Source organism: Bos javanicus, chromosome 29 (assembly GCF_032452875.1).
Source record: "Bos javanicus breed banteng chromosome 29, ARS-OSU_banteng_1.0, whole genome shotgun sequence".
Lineage (NCBI taxonomy): Eukaryota > Metazoa > Chordata > Mammalia > Artiodactyla > Bovidae > Bos > Bos javanicus.
The window spans coordinates 38,930,232-38,950,436 of record NC_083896.1 but is presented as its reverse complement, the minus strand read 5'-3'; the positions used below and the strand labels follow the sequence as shown (position 1 = coordinate 38,950,436).

At 43.5% G+C, this 20,205-nt stretch overlaps 1 pseudogene; it reads left to right on the top strand.

Annotated features, from left to right (window-relative positions):
• The first annotated feature begins 3,782 nt into the window (after positions 1-3,782).
• LOC133241711 (pregnancy-associated glycoprotein 4-like) lies at positions 3,783-13,568 on the top strand (annotated as a pseudogene).
• The last annotated feature ends 6,637 nt before the right edge of the window (positions 13,569-20,205 follow it).

The window sequence follows — 20,205 nt, the reverse complement described above, 5'->3', positions numbered from 1 at the left end:
ATCATGAGGGGCCACTATCAAAACCCCATGTCAACTTGTGTACCTCTCAAAGGCCCTACTTCCTAATACCATCACATTGGGAGTCAAGAGTGGACACAATTCAATCCATAGCAGCTATGCAGTTCTGTTTTTAAATCAAGACAGACTGTCATTTTCTTCTCTATTTTACTCCTTATTCATTTTTCCTGAAGTGTTTTAGGGACAAGATGAACACTTCACAAAATATACATAATGAGTGTTTGGGGTAAAATGGTAGGATGTGAAAAAAATGCTCCTGTGTTCCCAATAAAATTAACATCTAATATCCAGTCTATGTACAAATTTCCCTGATTCTCAAAAAGCAGTTTTCAGAATTTATTGAAAGAATGTAATCATATGTTGCACTTGGTTGTTCTCCTTTAAGACTAAATAGCTGTCCCTCTCCCAATTTTAATGTCATTTATTTGTTCAGAAACTGGGCGGAAGCAGAGTGGTTTGTCTTACAGAATGTTCCACTATTGGGTTTAGAGCAAGAGTCCACAATACCAGCACAGTGAGTGGTTTAGTGCAGGAGTCCACAATACCAGCACAGTGGGTCAGGACAAGTACCAGTCCAGTCCTTGGTCTATTAGGAACCAGACCTCCACAGCAGGAGGTGAGCAGCAAGCCAGTGAGTGAGGCTTCATCTGTATTATAGCTGCTCTCCATCACTCTTTCATCACCCCCAGAAGGGGTGTGATGAAACACAGTCTAGCTTGTTTTCCTGGAACTGTTTGTAGTTACATAACCTATGCTTAATAGAAACAAAAATAGCATAAATATTGATGATTATTTTCCTTTCTCAGGGCTCAGAATAATGAGTTGGTGCCCTAGCAATCTATCACAGTGACAAATCAGATGTTGCCTATTAACATTTGGACACATTCAGCCAGCTTAAAATTGAAAATTAAAAAACTAAGATCATGGGATCCAGCCCCATCCTTCATTGCAAATAGAAGGAAAAAAGTTGGAAGTAGTGACAGATTTCTTCATCTTAGCCTCTAAAACCACTGTGGATGGTGCCTGCAGCCATGAAATCAGAGGACATTTGCTTCTTGGCAGGAAAGCTATGACAAACATAAACAGTGTGTTGAAAAGCAGAAACATCATTCTGTCCAACAAACTGGTAGATCCTTTTCATTTGGATTCCAAAACTTTCTGTCCAGTTCCCACTGGGCTTCGAAGTGCCCTAGCTTTCTAGTCCTCCACGATTCCCAAGATTATTTTGTGCATTTCCTTACTCAGTCCTGAAATCAGCCATCTCTTTAAGAATCCATGCATCATCTGATGGGAAACATATTTAGAAGCTACTTGTTAGACCTCAGAATTGTCACTGTTATCAAGCTGTCATTGCTTGTAGGCTTTCCGTTGGTCAGAGTAGGAAGTACAGATTTTCCTTAAAAAATAAAATAAATATAATTAGTTGGTACAAACTTATGCTTTCAGTTCAAGATGTAAGACAGCAGGGTTTGAATTAAACTTCTTTATGTTATGTGTGAACCTCTTTTTCTAGCCACTGAAAGGCTTACTTCAGAACATTAGTATTACTTATTGTCTTGCTTTTACCTGTTAACATGCATATGATTCTGTCACAATAACATAAGTTATGAGGAACAATAAGTTGTTGAATATAGTTTCAGATTTCTTTCCTCTTTTTCTTTTGATTTCCTTTGGTTTTGTTTTGGATGGGCAGTATTTTTGTTTTTCCTTAGAAGATATTCCACTCTGAATGCAGTCATAATTCTGAATTTTAAAGCCACTTAAGTAATGTGTTATATGGGCAGCTAGTCACCAACTTGATGCAATTAGAATTATCAGTCTCTTTCTTAATTTGTTCAGTTCAATTCAGACCCTTCACTTATGTCTGTCTCTTTGCAATGCCATGGACTGCAGGATGCCAGGCTTCCCTAAGCATCACCAACTCCTGAATCTTACTCAACCTCATGTCCATTGACTTGGTGATGCCATCCAACCATCTCATCCTGTCTTCCCCTTCTCTTCCTGCCTTCAATGTTTCCTACATCAGGGTCTTTTTCAATGAATCAGTTCTTCCCATCAGGTAGGCAAATAATTGGAGCTTCAGCTTCAGCATAGTCCTCCCAGTGAATATTCAGAACTGATTTTTTTTAGGATGGATTGGTTTGATCTCCTTGCAGTCCAAGGGACTCTCAAGAGTCTTCTTAACGCCATAGTTCAAAAGGCATATATGTGTATCCTTTGTCAATGATGTCATATTCCCCCTGTTGGGATTTAACCATGAGAACTGAATTTAAACATTTAAAATGAGGATTAAGTCACAGTGCTCCATCTAAACACACCTGGTAACAGGAGAGGCCCCTGTTGTATTCAAGGGACAGGCATGGATAGATCTCAAGCAGCAATAGGCCCTGGGAGTCCTGGATGACTTATTAAACATGATTGTCTTTACTTTGGCTGCCACAGTTGTTTTGTCTTCTTTGATTGGGAAGACATTTCAAAATTATTTTTTTATATGTTTGGTTTGGCAGACAAAATTTTTCATGACATAGACACTATGGGGAAATTATATCAGAAATATATCTATTTATCTTCAGCAGTTAAATTTTGTTGGTTTGTATGTCCCTGGTGATTTTTCTTTATAAATAGAAAGGAAACACACATGTTCAGTATGCATTAAGTCTCTTTGTAAATCAACAGACATGAATTAAATTCTTCTCTGTCCCCACTGCACTCCCAACTCTAGGCGAGAAATAAAAATCTGCAGAGACTGAAGGCTGATTCCAGCACATTGCTGTGGAGATTTCATTCCCACTGTTTTTTGGGAAAAAAATTAGTTGCTAGCATTAAAATCAGTAGATTGTACATAAATATCCAAACTTCCAATTCTCCTGAAAACATGGCCAACTGGCCTGCTTTCCAGCATGGGTGAAGTGGAGGAAAGGCTGCTCCCAGAGGTAAGGCCTGTGTGGCCCAGGGTTCAACATGGCCACCTAGTCCTAGTATCATATCCTCTGCCTCCTGGGGCCATGATTTTGTGATAACTAGACTGCTAGCTCTCTTAAGATAAAGACTACTTTTGTCGTGATCAACTTTGACTTTGAAGCCTTTAACCCAGAGACTAACACATGGTTCTTCCTTGTACATTTTTTGGATGCTATAAAATACATTTTGGATGCATATGACATTTCTTCCAATACTGAAACCATGGAATTGAAGTACTGCTTTGCCCTAAATCTTTGTTTCAGACTGGCATCATAGGTGCCCCTGATGTCTGCCATTAGACCCACTACCTAAAGCCCATTGTATGTCCCTGGGCTGTCCCTGAAAGTCTTCACTTTGTCATTTGACAACTTATCTTCCTAGCAATCTCCTCTCCAATGAAGACAGCAATGCATATCTCATGAAGTGGCTAGGAAGATGACATGAAAACACGAATGTCGAGCTCGGACCTTAGTGTCCATTTTTATGATGTTCTTAGCAGGTTTTTTCTCTAAGTGGGCAAGGTTCTCCATCTTCTTAGATGTCCGTGTACATAAGTTTGATTTTCCAGCCAAGCTTCAAGGAAGAGATTACAGTTCAACTCTCTGTATTCTGTGAAGGTTCAAAGTCCACTCACCAAGGACACTGATGAAGGTAAAGATTATATCGAGACTTTTTTGATTTTTTCAGACCTATTAGTGGCCTAAAACTAGGGCATGTCAGAGCATATATAACTAGCGGCTCCTGGTCACCACTACATGCTAAGAACCAGGACTGCTCTGAATACTTGGAGCCAGGAAAGAAGCATGAAGTGGCTTGTGCTCCTCGACCTGGTGGCCTTCTCAGATTGCAGAGTCATGTAAGTATGGAGACTGTAAGCCACATCATCTTCCTTTCTGTGATTTTTCTTTGCATCTGATTATTCTTCTACTCATCATGTTTAGAACAGAATGGAATATTTCCCTGACAATCTTAAAGTTTAACCCTTACTTATTGATAAGTACCTTGTTATAGGAACTGTGGGACCCAAGGTTCTTGGTGTAGGTTTTCATAGTTGCCCAACTCTGGGGTCCAGTCATGTCATGATCTATTGAAATTGGAACTCCTTGCAATTGTTCAGTGCACAGTCAATGCAGATGTAGGTGTGGTCCTGTGGAATAGCACTTTTCTACCTTTTATTTGTCATGTCCTCTTTGTTCCCTCTCTACTTCAGTGTGTATATGTCTATGTCTGCATCTCAGTATCACTATCGTTTATCTCTCCATCCCTTTGGAAGTCTCTGTGTGTTTCTCTCTGTGGTGCTTTCTTTTAACTTTTCTCTTAATTTTCTACATTTCCTGAACTTGCTCCCTATCTCCTGGATTCTTCTTTCAACTCTCTCTTCTCTTTTAACTTGGACAAAGATTGGGAGAGCTACTTATACGTGTTTTATATCTGACAAGCAGTGTGACCACAGCCAATTCACAAACCTCTTGCATTTCAAATTCCTCCCTTGTAAAATAGGATAGGAATTCCCCTTCTACCTCCATCCCTGAGCTTCTATGAGAAGGATACAGTGGGGTGACAACAGCAATGCTAATGGCTGTCATTGTTGTGACTTCCTATTTATCAGGTACCTTATATCCACCACTTCACTTATCCCCAGGATATCCTATTTGGAAGGTTTGAATCATTACATTCCACCATTTTACCAAAGGGGGGACTGAGACCCCACATTGTCATATGGCTTACCTAACATTACAGAAGAGAAGCTTTATTCAAACCTATGTCTTTGCCGTGGAATATGCATAAAATTCTTATAATAAGATGATTCATAAAAATGATTAGAAAATACACAGTGCCATTACAATGACAGTTATACCTCAACACTGACAGCTAAATGGAGCATCTTCTTTGTTTTCTTTGTCAAATGTTCAGTGAAAGAATACCTCTAAGGCAAGTGAAGATCATGAGAAATACCTTAAGTGAAAAAAAAAAAAAAAAAAAACACTTTCACTGAACAATTTCCTCAGGGAACATGCTTACAGACTGTCTCAGATTTCTTCTTGTGGCTCAAATATAACTATTCACCCCCTGAGGAACATCATGGATGTGAGGGTTTTGGGAGGATGTTGCTCCACAGCGCCCCCTGGTGCTCTAGCTTAACATTGGGGCCCATTTGGAGATGCCTCGTGGGATGTTGGGGCTGGGGCTCCTGCAAGAGGCAGAAACACTGGGCCAAAGGAACCCCACGCAGAGGAGAAGGCACTATCATCCTCAACTCTTGTCTTGGTGACTGGGCCCAGAAATTACCAGGTGGCAGGTAAACATCCATTTCTGTGTCAAAGATGTGTCATTAGTTTGAGGGAGATTGTTCCTTCTGAGCAGAAGGCAATGACGACCCGCTACAGTACTCTTGCCTGGAAATACCCCCAAAACAGAGAGGCCTGGTAGGCTGCAGTCCATGGGGTGGCTAAGAGTTGGACACGACTGAGCGACTTCACTTTCACTTTTCACTTTCCTGAATTGGAGAAGGAAATGGCAACCCACTCTAGTGTTCTTGCCTGGTGAATTCCAGGGATGGTGGAGCCTGATGGGCTGCTGTCTATGGCGTTGCACAGAATCAGACACGACTGAAGCAACTTAGCAGCAGCAGCAGCAGCAGCAGCAGCTCCTTCTGAACTAAGGGAGTCAACTAATTATAGATGAAGAGTGAACCATCTCTGATCAGTAGGTAGAACCAACTGCAAAGCAATTGTGAATAACCAGGCAGAGTAATTCAGTTTGGACAGACGCAAGAACCACAGCAGTAAAAAGTTAATGAACCCGTATTCTGTGTAAGGCCATCAGAATCTAACACAGTGGTTACTGTTTTTAGATTAGAAAAAGGGCTTATTTTGTTTCAAGAATGCTCATGTCAGCCTGAGAGATAGGCAAAGTGTAAATACATGTCAAATGAAAGGGTCACTTGTGTGGTGTTCATTGAATGTGGTCTGAGTTTAGAGGGAGTGGCTGAGGTTGATCAAGAAAGGCCTCCTGGAGAAGGGGGTGCTAAGGCTGGGTTTGAAGAGACTACAGAGTTTCTCAAATGAAGGCACCAGGACTTCCCTGGGTGTCCAATGTTCCTGGAGGCCCAGTGATTATGCCTCTGCACTTACAATGCAGGAGGTACCACTTCAACACCTGGTCATAGAATCAATATCCTGCGTACAATGTAGCACAGGAAAAAAAATATCAAATGCAAGCACCTCTGTGATCAAAGGCTGTGAGCCTCACAGTGGTTGGAAAGTGATCTCAAGAGATATATGACACCCATAGGGACATATCAGTGTGGGAAGAGAGGGTAGCCAGTTCTGCACCAACCCACTCCCTCTTTCTCCCTGCAGATGCTCTATGTAAGTAACATCACCACTGGAACACCCCCTCAGGAATTCCAGGTTATCTTTGACACAGGCTCATCTGACTTGTGGGTGCCCTCCCTCTTTTGCCCCAGTCCAGCCTGTTATGAGAATAGACACCCTCTACCCAGACCATCCTTCACTTGCCCTGCCGCCCTGTTTCCACCCTTGGCACATGATGACACTCGTGTCTGCAGCTAGACAAGTTAGGTTCAGTCATTACAAGTCTTCCACCTTTTGGCCTACCCAAAAGACCTTCAGGATCGCCTATGGATCTGGGACCATGAAGGGATTTCTTGTTTATGACACCGTTCCGGTAACATGTAAAGAGAAGCTGAGTCAGGACTGGCGATGGAGTGACCCCTTCTTGTAAAATGGATGCAGGACCATCTGGAAGGACTCTTCCTAGCATAAATCCCATAGACATTGCCCATCTTACCCACAGTATCCTGTCCCTGGGGAGGCAGTGCCGTGGTGACACATGAGCAAATGGATTAGCTAACCCAGATAGTGGCTTGAGGTGTGAACTTGCAGCTACTCTGCCCATGAGCAGATCAAGGTTCATTTTGCTGGGAGTGAGAAGAGGGGAAAAAATCACCCACTTTTATATTCACAGACTGTTCCAAGCACTTTCAGGTAATAATTGGTTTAATCCTGCATCTACCCCACACAGCAGGTGGTTAGCTCATGAGACATATGAAGAAACTGAGGTGCAGACAGCAAGGGTTGCTTGTGTCACACATGTGGTAAATGGTGGAGCTGGGTTGACTTTTTATGACTGAAGTTGCTATAGGGTGTTAGGGACAGGATAAAACTGATCTGGGGACACTGGGGGCAGTCAAGGGCTTCAGGTATCCATAGTGGGAAACTGGAGGCCAGAGAAATTAAAGGGCCTGATAAATGAGTTATCACTCTACAGTGGCTTTGAGAGTCTAATAAAATGTATGGCCTGCCTCCCCAAAGTGCTTGTGTAGTTCCCCTCTCTCTCTTTCTCTCTCATACACACTCACACAAATACACACATATCCCCAAAAGTGAATTTCCCAGACTGTATTTTCATATATCCCTGCAAGCAAGATTGTGATTTGGCTTCTGTCTTCCTGGACAGAGGCAGAATCCACAGTGCCTTACAGAGAATTCAGTCCATTCCTGTCATTAGGTCATAGTGATTCCAGAGAAGACGACCTTGCTCTCTACTCATTTTGTCCACAAGGGGGCACCCACAATGGGTCCTGGCCTGACTCTTGGTTGCCCCACCTGGACAGAAGCCACAAGGCCAGTTTGACGCACTCAGGTGGTGTTTTTCAGAAGGGCAGATGTTTTAAAATTCACAGCTTCTCACAAATGGAACCCAAATTCCCCTCCCAGGTTGGTCTAACCGTCTGAGGTCCACCAAAGACAGAGCCCAGCCTCATTTCTTCTCTGCGGATTTAATGGCAATAAAACCCCAGCCCAGTCCTAGTCCCACTTCATGTATCTGTTAAGTGGGAACAGTCTTCTCTCCCACAGATTGGGGACCTTGTAAGTACTGACCCGCTGTTCAGTCTAAGTGTTGTGGAATATGGGTGTGAGGGTGCACCTTTTGATGGCATCTTGGGCTTGAACTACCCCAACATATCCCTCTTTGGAGCTATCCCCATCTTTGCCAACCTGAAGAATCAAGATGCCATTTCTGAGCCTGTTTTTGCCTTCTACTTGAGCAAGTAAGTCTGAGATGGACAATCCCTTTCTCCAAATTAGCTGTAAGATGCTTTCAGTTGCACGAAAATTATAGAACACTTGATAAAGAAGAATCCTGAAAGATAATCTAAGCCAGGATAAATATAGCCCCAGGACTGTACCTGCCTTCACCCCTGGCTTGTATAAATAACCTTTTATTGGAACACAACCCTGTTCCTGGGCTCAAAACCAGTAATTTGATCTAGGGGGGTGAGTGAGGAGGAAGACTAATGGAAGGCAACAGGAAACAAATTGGAGGAAAAAGCAATATGATTTACTTATGAATTTGATCAGGAAGGAAGGAGAAGGATGGTGGATATCTTTCCTTTCTCATTAGCATTCCACTGGGAGCCCAGGACCAGCTACCAAATTTGCAGGAGCCAGTGAAACATGAATGTGTGGGACACAAAACAGACATGTGGGACCCCTTGTTCAATAAATATTAGGCATTTAAAGACAGGGAGAACAGAGGTGGGGTCCCTTCTGAGTTGAGGCCCTTTGGACAGTAGAGGTCACAGGTCAACGGTGCCAACTCTGGGTGACCTGAACCCATACCCTTAGAACTCCCATGCTTTAATTTTCCTGAAAAATGACAAGCTAGACAAGAAGAAAGCCATTATGCTTCAGCATCATGTCCTCTGAGTGTGTCTGAGCACTCAGGTTGCAGAAGGTAGGGCATCTTCAGAAGATAGAGTGGGTGGCACCCAGCCAGGTGACTCAGCTTCTAACCTCCTCTGTGCCACTCATTAGCCAGTAATAGACCTCAGTCTGGATCTCAATCGCTCCGAGGCTCGATTTCTGCATCTGTATGTGGGGACCTTATTAGGGCCTGGATGGGTGGACCAGCACAGCTCTCAGACAGTGCCGTTGTTACTGTCCTCCAAGGATCCCCCTTCTCTTCTCCCTACACGTGCAGGGCGAAAGGTAGTGTGGTGATGTTTGGTGGGGTGGATAAATCCTACTGCCAGGGAGCACTCAACTGGGTACCATTAATCCACGCCAGAGACTGGAGTTACACATGGCCAGGTAAGCCTCTCCCTCTGAGGGTCAGCCCAAATAATGCTCCAGCTACTGTACATGGACACAGGCAGACACACACAAATACATTCTCAAACACACAGTCAAACAGACATATACACCACCCACAATGACACAGACAGACACACAGACACTTGGAAACACACAAGCAGATACATATAAACCTACACAAAGATACATAAAAACATGCATATCTAGTCAGAGACACACAAGCACTCACAGAGACACATATAAACACACATACAAACACATACACAAACAAACACACAAGCAGATAGATATACAAACAACCAATGGGTTCATAATCCCCAGGCGTTCTGACCAGGGCTCTGACCAGGGTCCTAAAATGGTCCAGAGAGGTCTGTGTAGCTGGAAGAGGATTGCACCCACTGCCCTGTAAAGCATAGAGCATGGTTAGAGGACTCTACAGTGTGGTGAACAGAGAATCAGGGAGAATTTCTCCAGCCTGAACAGAGGTATAAGATGACCAACTGTCCGGGGCTACCTGAGACATAGGAAGTTCTCAGTACAGATAAATGTCAGTTTAAAAACAAGGAAAATCCTGAGCAAATGGGGAGAACTGGTCCCCTAAGGGAGCAATTACTGAGCAGTGTAGAGAGATTTGCTGAAGTCTTAAGATGTGAAAGCAACTAATAAAAAAGATACCCTATGTTCATGGGCACACAGTGGGGCAGGGGCTATAACAGAGAATCAGGAAGCTGGGATCCAGGAATGACCCGAGGACAAGAGGCATAATTGATAGGATTCTGTGTGATACCCTCAGACAAAAGCTGACCTGTCCTTTGGAGTTTCTGTGGGCTAGTCATGTATTTCCTGGCCAGGGTCTCAGCATCTGAGCTGGTTGTAGGAGCAGTGCTGGCAGACACCCTCTCCCAGAGGAGCCTGTCTATCCCACCACTGTGAGAATCTGCTCCCCTCGCAAACCTCCATCTTCAGTCTGCAACTGACCCGTTATTTGTTCCCCACACAATACAGCTCTCTGGATGTCTCTCATTCATTATTCACACTGTCTTCATTCACTCACTGAACAGAGAAGCCTTGAGCATACACGGTGTGCCAGGCACTTTAAGGAGGTAATGAGAATAAAACTCGCCCTCCCGTCTAAGAAGGCAGATGAACAGGAAATGAGACACACATATAGTAAATTGTGACTTTGGTACATGCTAGAAATGAGGAAGTGTCTACAAAGAGACTGTCAAGAAAGGAGACTGATAAACACCAGGGGAAAGACTTCCCTGAAACCATGACAATTAAGCTGGAATCTGGAAGATAAGAAGAAATTTGCTAGTTAAAGGGGAGGGGGCTCCTCTAGGAAGGAAGCCCAGCTTGTGTCAAGGTGCAAAAGAGCCTGGTGTATTCAAGTACTGCATTCAAGAATGTCAAGGAAGGTGTCGTGTTGGGAGTAAAGGAAAAGAGGGCAAGAGACAAAGGGCTGTTTAGAAGACAGACGGGAAGGGGGCATCTCTGGGGAAACTCAGAATGACCTTGATGCCTGCTTAGTCACACTGTGTCTCAGCATCTCCATGAAAAGAAAGGTTATTGCTTGTTCTGGCTGCTGTTAGCCCTTTGTGGATACTGGGACATCAATGATCCTTGGCCCAAGAAGACTGGTCAATAACATCCAGAAACTCATCGGTGCCATGCCAAGGGGTTCCGAGGTGAAAGGTCATGCCCCAGGGTCACTCCCAGTCTCCACACACAAGAAGGATCTCCAGGGCCAACCTCTCTCCCTCTCTCTCTAATAGCACTACGTTTCATGTTTTGTGGTCAGTACCCTGCCCTCTATTATCTTCACCATCAACGGCATCAACTACCCAGTCCCAGCTCAAGCCTACATCGTCCATTTGAGGGGAGAACGCTGAAAGGTGGTTCTCAAATAGGATCTTGCAGGAATCCTTGGGCTGCTGCTGGGAGGAGGGCGCCCTTTGCAGGTCATTTCACACTATTATAGATGCTGCTGAGCCCAGGGGCTGCCAGAGCCTCCCACAAGATGAACCCCTTAAGAGTAAAGGGCAGTCTGTGACACTGATCATCCTGAAATAAATGTGGAGACACCACGCCATGCTCGCATGGTGGGAGTCACAAGGAGAGGGGAACACTCAGGTCCTCAATGTTCAAAAAGCTTCAGTTCAATCTGAATTCTCAGAAGGATGAACACAGAAAGTCAGCTCCAGCGATCCTTGAAATAAGTCATGTGACAAGGAGAATGACTGGGGACACTCCCAGTGTGCTGTCCCACCATAGGGATTAACAGTCTCCCTTTCCTTCTCGCAGTTTTCCTGGTTTGGATGATAAATTATATGGTCACCTTAGTTGTCGGATGCATCTTCCCCTTACTCTGGCCGGGTGCCCCCTTTGTGAGTTGGGATACCCGACCCCTCTGTGGGGAGGCTGGATGTTAATGTGAATAAAGGGTGCAAGGTGACTGCTCAGCCCCGGCACAGGGTGGAGGCTTCATGTCAGCTTCCTGTGGGAGTTCAGACCTGGCTGATGGGCTGAAAGAAGGCTTTGAGGAAGAGAGGGAATTTCAGGAATTCTAAAACTGTAAACTCATGGAGCCATGTGGAGGGTTGCTTGGTTCTAGGAAAAACTGCACTGGATTCCATGCAAATGGCATGCCAAGGTGCTCTGTATTGGGGCACTGGGTAATTACTCGGGATGATGAGGGCTACAGACAGATGGTGGGGATGGGGAACCAGAGTACATTACCCAACCAAGCCTGGAGTGGCCAAAGAGGGTGAGTGCAGGCCGAAGGAGGCTTCCCAGAGTTCCTGAGTTAAGTTTTCAAGAACGTATTGTGGTCACACTGCTCTATTTAAGATGGATAACCAACAACGAGTTACTGTGTAGCACTGGGAATTCTGCTTAATTATATGACAACCTGGATGGGAGGGGTATGTTTGGGACCAGGATACATGGATATATATGGTTGAGTCCATTTACTGTCCACCTGAAACTAAGAATTTTGTTAATCAGCTATGCTCCAATACAAAATAAAGTTTTTAAATAAAGTATGGATTGTGGGGACACAGGAGGAGAACCAGCATTCTCTGCAGAGAAAACAAAGAGCAGGAGTCAGAAGGAAAGAAACAGGGAGAGAGGAGAACTTTGGACACTGTTTTTCTTTTGTAAAAATTTTATTCAGTTTAGTTCAGTTCAGTCAGTCATGTCCGACTCTTGCAACCCATGAATTGCAGCATGCCAGGCCTCCTTGTCCATCAGCATCTCCAGGAGTTCACTTAAACTCATGTCCATCGAGTCAGTGATGCCATCCGTCCATCTCATCCTCTGTCGTCCCCTTCTCCTCCTGCCCCCAATCCCTCCCAGGATCAGAGTCTTTTCCAATGAGTCAACTCTTCGCATGCAGTGGCCAAAGTAGTGGAGTTTCAGCTTTAGCATCAGTCCTTCCAGAGAACACCCAGGGCTGATGTCCTTTAGAATAGACTGGTTGGATCTCCTTGCAGTCCAAGGGACTCTCAAGAGTCTTCTTCAACACCACAGTTCAAAAGCATCAATACTTCGGTGCTCAGCTTTCTTCACAGTCTAACTCTTACATTCATACGTGGCCAGTGGAAAAACCATAGCCTTGACTAGACGGACCTTTGTTGGCAAAATAATGTCTCTGCTTTTGAATATGCTATCTAGGTTGGTCATAACTTTCCTTCCTAGGAGTAAGTGTCTTTTAGTTTCAAGCCTGAAGTCACCATCTGCAGTGATTTTGGAGCCTGAAAAAATAAAGTCTGACACTGTTTCCCCATCTATTTCCCATGAGGTGATGGGACCAGATGCCATGATCTTCGTTTTTTGAATGTTGAGCTTTAAGCCAACATTTTCACTCTCCTCTTTCACTTTCATCAAGAGGCTTTTTAGTTTCTCTTCACTTTCTGCCATTGAAGTGTGGCTAATCTTCAGTGTTGCACTAAGTTCTGCTGCACAGCAATGTGACTCAGTTATACACATACAGAAATACATATTCTTTTTCTTATTATTTTTCATGTGGTTTATGACTGGATATTTAATATATTTCCTTATTCTCGACAGTAGGACTTTGTTCTTTATCATTCCTCTGTATCCCCAACTCCCAGTCCTCCCCTCTGACACACCCTTCCTCATGGGAACCTCACGTCTTGGCCCTTTTTGGTTGTGGATAAACTCTCATATCCCCTGCTAATGCGAAAATCCCTTGATACTTATCAAAAGAGGGACATAAAACCAAGAATTGTGCTGGGTCTGGATATTTGTGGAAGTCGCAGGTAAGGGCTCAGGCTGACTGGTGTGTGTCTCTGACTCCTCCAGGATTCTAGAGGCCACTGCTATACCACCGTTAAAGAGAACACAGAGAGGACATCTAGAGAGACCTGGATCCTGGGTGACATCTTCCTGAAGTTGTATTTCTCAGTCTTTGATCAAGGAAATGACAGGATTGACCTGGCATAGGCAGTATAAATGCTTGGAGTCATTCAGGAATCAGTAAGGCCACTCCGAGCAAGCACTAAATCACACTTAGGGTACTCCTGCCCAGGATGCTGGTGAACTGTATTTGGTGGTCTGCACACCCTATTCTCATTAAAGAATAAAAAGGGTTTCACTCATAATGGTGCTGAAACAAACAGGTGCCTCTGTTTGTGTCTGGGAGGTGTACAATGATGGGGAAGGATAGAGAACAAAATCTGAATCACAGTTGAGAGGAACCCACCTCCAACTGGGTTCAATAAAAAGGGAGACTCATTGAAATGATTCTGGGAATCCAGGACACAAGACTCAGAGCAAATGCAAAGGTCTATGTGACTGGACCCAAGAAATCAGAAGTCATCAGTTCTCTATTTCACACCCCCACTCTTTCCCTTCCTTCTTCTCTGATGGTCTTAGCCTGACAACTTTCTTCCTTAAGGCTTCTACACCTACTGAGGGAGTCCAAGCCACCTGCCCTAGGGTTTTATATCCTGAAGGCATCTCCAATAAGGAAAGAAAAGATTGAAGACATCAGAGTTCGAGGGTGTTCTCTGAATGACCCACCTCAGATCACATGTACAGTCCTAGATTAGCCATCCTGGCAGGGCCATCGGGTCCTATGATTGACTTTACATTGTTGTATGGCCCTGACCCAGCAGCACACATGATTTTCAATTTCCTTCAGAACTACATAACTGAACCTGGGGAGAGGCAGCCCCAAAGAAAGAAACTGGGAGATAGTCTAGGCCATGGAAGTTTGTGATTACCCACCAACTCCACCACCTCCTCATTCAGAGAAATTATAAGGGGTAATGAAATAGACTCTCTTCATCCCATCTCAGATGAACTTATCCCTGGGCTTCTCCTCCAGGGGATTTTGGGTGAGGTACTTCATGGAGAGCTGGTTCCCTTTTGTCCCACAACCATTCACCAGGTCTCTGTCACATATGCCTGCTCTGTCATTTCCAGTCCCACTTGGTAAGCGGTGACCCCAGTGGATCCCTGAGCCATCCCCCTCCTCCAGGGCCCAGAATGCCCCTTCCTTAGCCTCCAGTGCTGCTGGGGAGAATGCAACCATGTTATCGGGAGACCCAGGGTACACAGAGCCTTCAGCATTTCTGAGCTTCTCCATGGGTGAGGCTACAAACTGTTTGCTTGGAGCTGCCATGGTTAGGTACTTTTGCAGTGGAAGCATCCTTTCTGTCCACCTGGAGGCCCTCAGTTGATGCCTCAGCTGAGACAGCAAGGGTCAGAGGTTGATTTCCTTTCAGATTGACTGGTTTGATCTCCTTGCTGTATAAGGGACTCTCAAGAATCTTCTCAAGTACCACAGTTCAAAAGCTCAATTCTTTGGCATTCACCATTCCTTATGGTCCAGATCGCATATCTGTACCTGATTACTGGAAAAACCTAAGCTTTCACACTACAGACCTCTGTAGCAAAGTGTGTCTCTGCTTTTTGATACACTGTGCAGGTTTTTCAGAGCTTTTCTTCCTTCCAAGGAGCAAGTGTGTTTTAATTTTGTGGCTGCAGTCAAAGTCCATGGTGATTTTGAAGGCCAGGAAAATAAAATCTGCCACTGTTTCCACTTTTCCCTCATCTATATGCCATGAAGTGTTGGGACTGGATGCCATGAATGTTGAGTGTCTTTTTGTGAATAGTTTTTTTGAATGTTAAGTTTCTTCATCTCCTCTCCTCATCGAGAGGCTCTTTAGCTCGTTTTTGCTTCCTGCTGTTAGGGCAGTGTCATCTTTATATCTATGGATGTTGATACTTCTCCCAGCAATCTTGATTCCAGCTTGGGATTTATCCAGTCCAGCATATTGAATGATGTAGCTTACATATAAGTTAAATAACCAAAGTGACAATGTATACCTTGTCATTCTCCTTTCCCAGTTTTAAATCTTTCAGTTGTTCCGTGTCTGATTCTAACTGCTACTTTTTGACCTACATAGAGACTTGCTAGGAGAAAGGTAAGGTGATCTGGTACTCCAATTTCCTTAAGAGTTTTCCACAGTTTGTTGTGGTCCATACAGTGAAAGGCTTTAGCATAATCAGTGGAGCAGATGGAAATGTTTTTCTGGAATTCCCTTGCTTTCTCTATGATCCAATGTATGTTGGCAATTTGATCTCTATTTCCTCAAACAAGTTTGTATATCTGGAAGTTCAAAGTTCATGTACTGTTGAAACTTAGCTTGAAGGATTTTGAGCATTACCTTGCTAGCAAGTGAGATGAGCACAATGGCAGGATAGGTTGAACATTCTTTGGAATTGCCTTTTGTTTGAATTGGAATGAAAACTGACCTTTTCCAGCACTGTGGTCACTGCTGAGTTTTCCAAATTTGCTGACATATTGAATGCAGCACATTTACAGGCTCATTCTTTAGGAATTTTAAACAGCTCAGCTGGAATTTCATCACCTTCCCTAGCTTTAGTTGTAGTGATGCTTCCTAAAGCCCGCTTGACTTCATACTCCAGTATATCTGGCTTTATGTGAGTGACCCCAGCATCATCCTTATCCCGGGCATTATGACCATTTTTATACAGTTCTGTGCATTCTTGCCACCTTTTCTTAATCTCATCTTCTTCTGTTAGGTCTTTGACTTTTATGTCCTTTATTGTTCCCATCTTTGCATGACGTGTTCCTCTGGTATCTCCACTTGTCTTGAAGAGTTCTATAGTCTTTACAATTCTATTGTTTTCTTCTAATTCTTGCACTATTCACTTATGAAGCCTTTCTTATTGCTCTTTGCTATTCTCTGGAAGTCTGCATTCCATTTGTTATATCTTACCCTTTCTCCTTTGCCTTTCATGTCTCTTATTTTCTTAGCTATTTTTAAGGTCTCCTCAGGCAGCCACTTTGCCTCCTCACATACGTTTTTCCTGAGTGCGGTTTTGATGACCACCTCCCGTACAATGTTACAAACCTCCATCCATAGTTCTTCAGGCTAACAGAGTTAATCCCTTGAATCTATTTTTTATCTCCACTATATAATCATAAGGGATTTGATTTAAGTCATAGCTGAATGTTCTAGTGGTTTACCTTACTTTCTTTAATTTAAACGTGAATATTGTTTGCTTCTGCCTAAGCATTGCTTCCAGATCACCACCTACCACTCCCAGTGGGTGTGGAACAAAAACATACAATTTGAGGACTGTTACCTTGGGTTTGTGCTTGGCTTTTCACATGCTTAGCTGTGCGAGCTTGATCAAGTCTCTTAACCTCTGTTTTCTCATCTGGAAAATGGGCCCCATGATGGTAATTCCACCTTCTAGATTGCATGTGTGCCTGCAAAGAGCAAATAACCTTGAGAGGGCTTTCTGGGTTCCTGAGTCTGGAACAAATATGAATTATTCTGCCACCTGGGAGAAGAAAGTCTTCTGTGTAGACGCTATGGCTGCCATCCCCAAGGCTAAATGTTGATTCAAGCCAAATGACATCTATTTCTGAACACTGACCCAGAACTCTGACTGAGCCCATGCTTTTTTTTTCTGGGCTCCCACAAGAGCTAATGATTACTGGCTCAGATTACTCCCTTCCTCAGCCTTAGCAGTCAGCCTTTGCTTGTCATCTACTTATCCCCTGAAATCACACTGCAAGGAAAGTCATAAAGGCTCTTGATCTCTTGTCAGTTTCCCTCATCTCCAGCATAGCAACAAGTAGCTGTTATGGCTACTTGTCATAGCAACAAATATGGCAACCTGCACATCCAATCTCAGCCTGTTAAATGAATCTTTCCCTATTTGGGCCTTCATGTTTAAATTACCTATAGTTGCCTTAGTAACCTCTTATGCTTGCTGTTTAATGACGAAATATATGTGGACTTGATCTAGTTTTCTTTCCCAAGCATAATTCCAACCATGCAATTAAGTAACCATTTAGTCATCTAACTACCCACAGGAATTGACAAAAGCAAGCCACCCATTATGCATTTCTTGCTTGCCCCAAAACACCACTGAAGTGATCTGCTGAAAGAATGTGATACATTGGCATGTACACTCCAGAAGGGACACTTTTCCCCTGGATTTTTTTTCCATCTAGTGCAGAATGTCTACAATAAGCCTGGCCCTCCAGCAGCTGGTCACCTAATTTTTGCAGACTCAGCCCACTCCAGAAACCTTCCTAATCCCTCAGTAAAATCTAGAGAACAGACTCAGTCAAAGTTCTCACTCCTGTAGAAAACATTTTTTTTTTTTTTTTAAGAAAACAGTATTTGGTAATACATCCAAAATCTTGTGCTCCTTGCCTTGGATTCAAGGACCTGCACCAGAGGATGGGAAGCCTCCCCTTCCACCTAAATCTTTCACCACTCCCACCAGGGCCACAGGCTTGACTGGACCCCAAAGACTTCTGCCTGCTCACTGATGACCTCTGTACATCAGTTCAGTTCAGTCTCTCAGTTCAGTTCATTTCAGTCACTCAGTCGTGTCCAAATCTTTGCGACCCCATGAATCTCAGCACCCAGGCCTCCCTGTTCATCGCCAACACCCGGAGTTCACTCAGACTCATGTCCATCGAGTCAGTGATTCCATCGAGTCAGTGATGCCATCCGTCCATCTCATCCTCTGTCGTCCCCTTCTCCTCCTGCCCCCAATCCTTCCCAGCATCAGATTCTTTTCCAATGAGTCAACTCTTCACATGAGATGGCCAAAGTACTGGAGTTTCAGCTTTAGCATCATTCCCTCCAAAGAAATCCCAAGGCTGATCTCCTTCAGAATGGACTGGTTGGATCTCCTTGCAGTGCAAGGGACTCTCAAGAGTCTTCTCCAACTCCACAGTTCAAAAGCATCAATTCTGCAGCGTTCAGCCTTCTTCACAGTCCAACTCTCACATCCATACATGATCACAGGAAAAACCATAACCTTGACTAGACGAACCTTTGTTGGCAAAGTAATGCCTCTGCTTTTGAATATGCTATCTAGGTTGGTCATAACTTTCCTTCCAACGAGTAAGTGTCTTTTAATTTCATGGCTGCAGTCACCATCTGCAGTGATTTTGGAGCCCCCCCAAAAATAAAGTCTGACACTGTTTCCACTGTTTCTCCATATATTTCCCATGAAGTGATGGGACCGGATGCCATGATCTTCATTTTCTGAATGTTGAGGTTTAAGCCAACTTTTTCACTCTCCATTTTTCTTTTCATCAAGAGGCTTTTTGGTTCCTCTTCACTTTCTGCCATAAGGGTGGTGTCATCTGCATATCTGAAGTTATTGATATTTCTCCTGGCAATCTTGATTCCAGCTTGTGTCTCTCAGTCATGTCCAACTCTGCTATATTATGGGGTGCAGCATGCCAGGTTTCCCTGTCCATCACCAACTCCCGGAGCTTGCTCAAACTCATGATCATCAAGTCAGTGATGCCACCCAATAATTTAATCTTCTGTCTTCCCCTTTGTCTTCTGCCTTTAATCTTTCCCTGTGTCAGGGTCTTTCCTAATGTGCCAGTTCTTCCCATTAGGTGGCCAAGTATTGGAAATTCAGCTTCAACATCGGTCCTTCCAATGAACAGTCAGGACTTATTTCCTTTAGCATGGACTAGTTTGATCTCTTTGCAGTCCAAGGGACTCTCAAGAGTCGTCCTACACCACAGTTTAAAAACATCAATTATTTGTTACTCAGCTTTCTTTATGGTCCAACTCTCACATCCACTCATGATTTCTGGTAAAACTATAGCTTTGACTATACAGATCTTTTCTGGTAAATAATGTCTCTGATTTTTAGTATGCTGTCAGGTTTTTCATGGCTTTTCTTCCAAGGAGCTAGCATCTTTTTTTTTTTTTTTCACAACTGCAGTCACTACAGTGACTTTGGAGCCCAGAAAATAAAGTCTGTCATTGTTTTCATTGTTTTTCCAGGTATTGCCATGATGTGATGGGACTGGATGCCATGATCTTCGTTTTTTGATCTGTACATACCACATCAATATCATTCGAAAGAAAAAGAAATGGAAAAAGGCAAAATGGTTGCCTGAGGAGGCCTTACAAATAACTTAGAAAAGAAGAGAAGCAAAAGACAAAGGAGAAAAGAAAGACATACCCATCTGAATGCAGAGTTCCAAAGAATAGCAAGAAGAGATTAAAAAAAAAAACAAAAAAACCTTACTAAGTGATCAGTGCAATGAAATAGAGGAAAACATTAGAAAGGTAAACACCAGAGATCTCTTCAAGGAAATTAGAGATAGTGAGGGAATGTTTCGGGCAAAGATGGGCACAATAAAAGATGGGATGGACCTAACAGAAGCAGAATATATTAAGAAGAGGGTGAAAGAATATATAGAAGAACTGCACAAAAAAGATATTAATGACCCAGATAACAACGATGGTGTGATCACTCACCTAGAGCTAGACAATCCTGAAATGCGAAGTGAAATGGATCATCAGAAGCATCACTAAGAGCAAAGCTAGTGCAGGTGATGGCATTGCAGTACAGCTATATCAGATCTTAAAAGATGATGCTGTTAAAGTGCTGCACTCAATATGCCAGCAAATGTGGAAAACTCAGCAGTGGCCACACGACTGGAAATGCAAATCAAAACCACTATGAGGTACCATTTAACACCAGTCAGAATGGCTGCGATCCAAAAGTCTACAATAATAAATGCTGGAGAGGGTGTGGAGAAAAG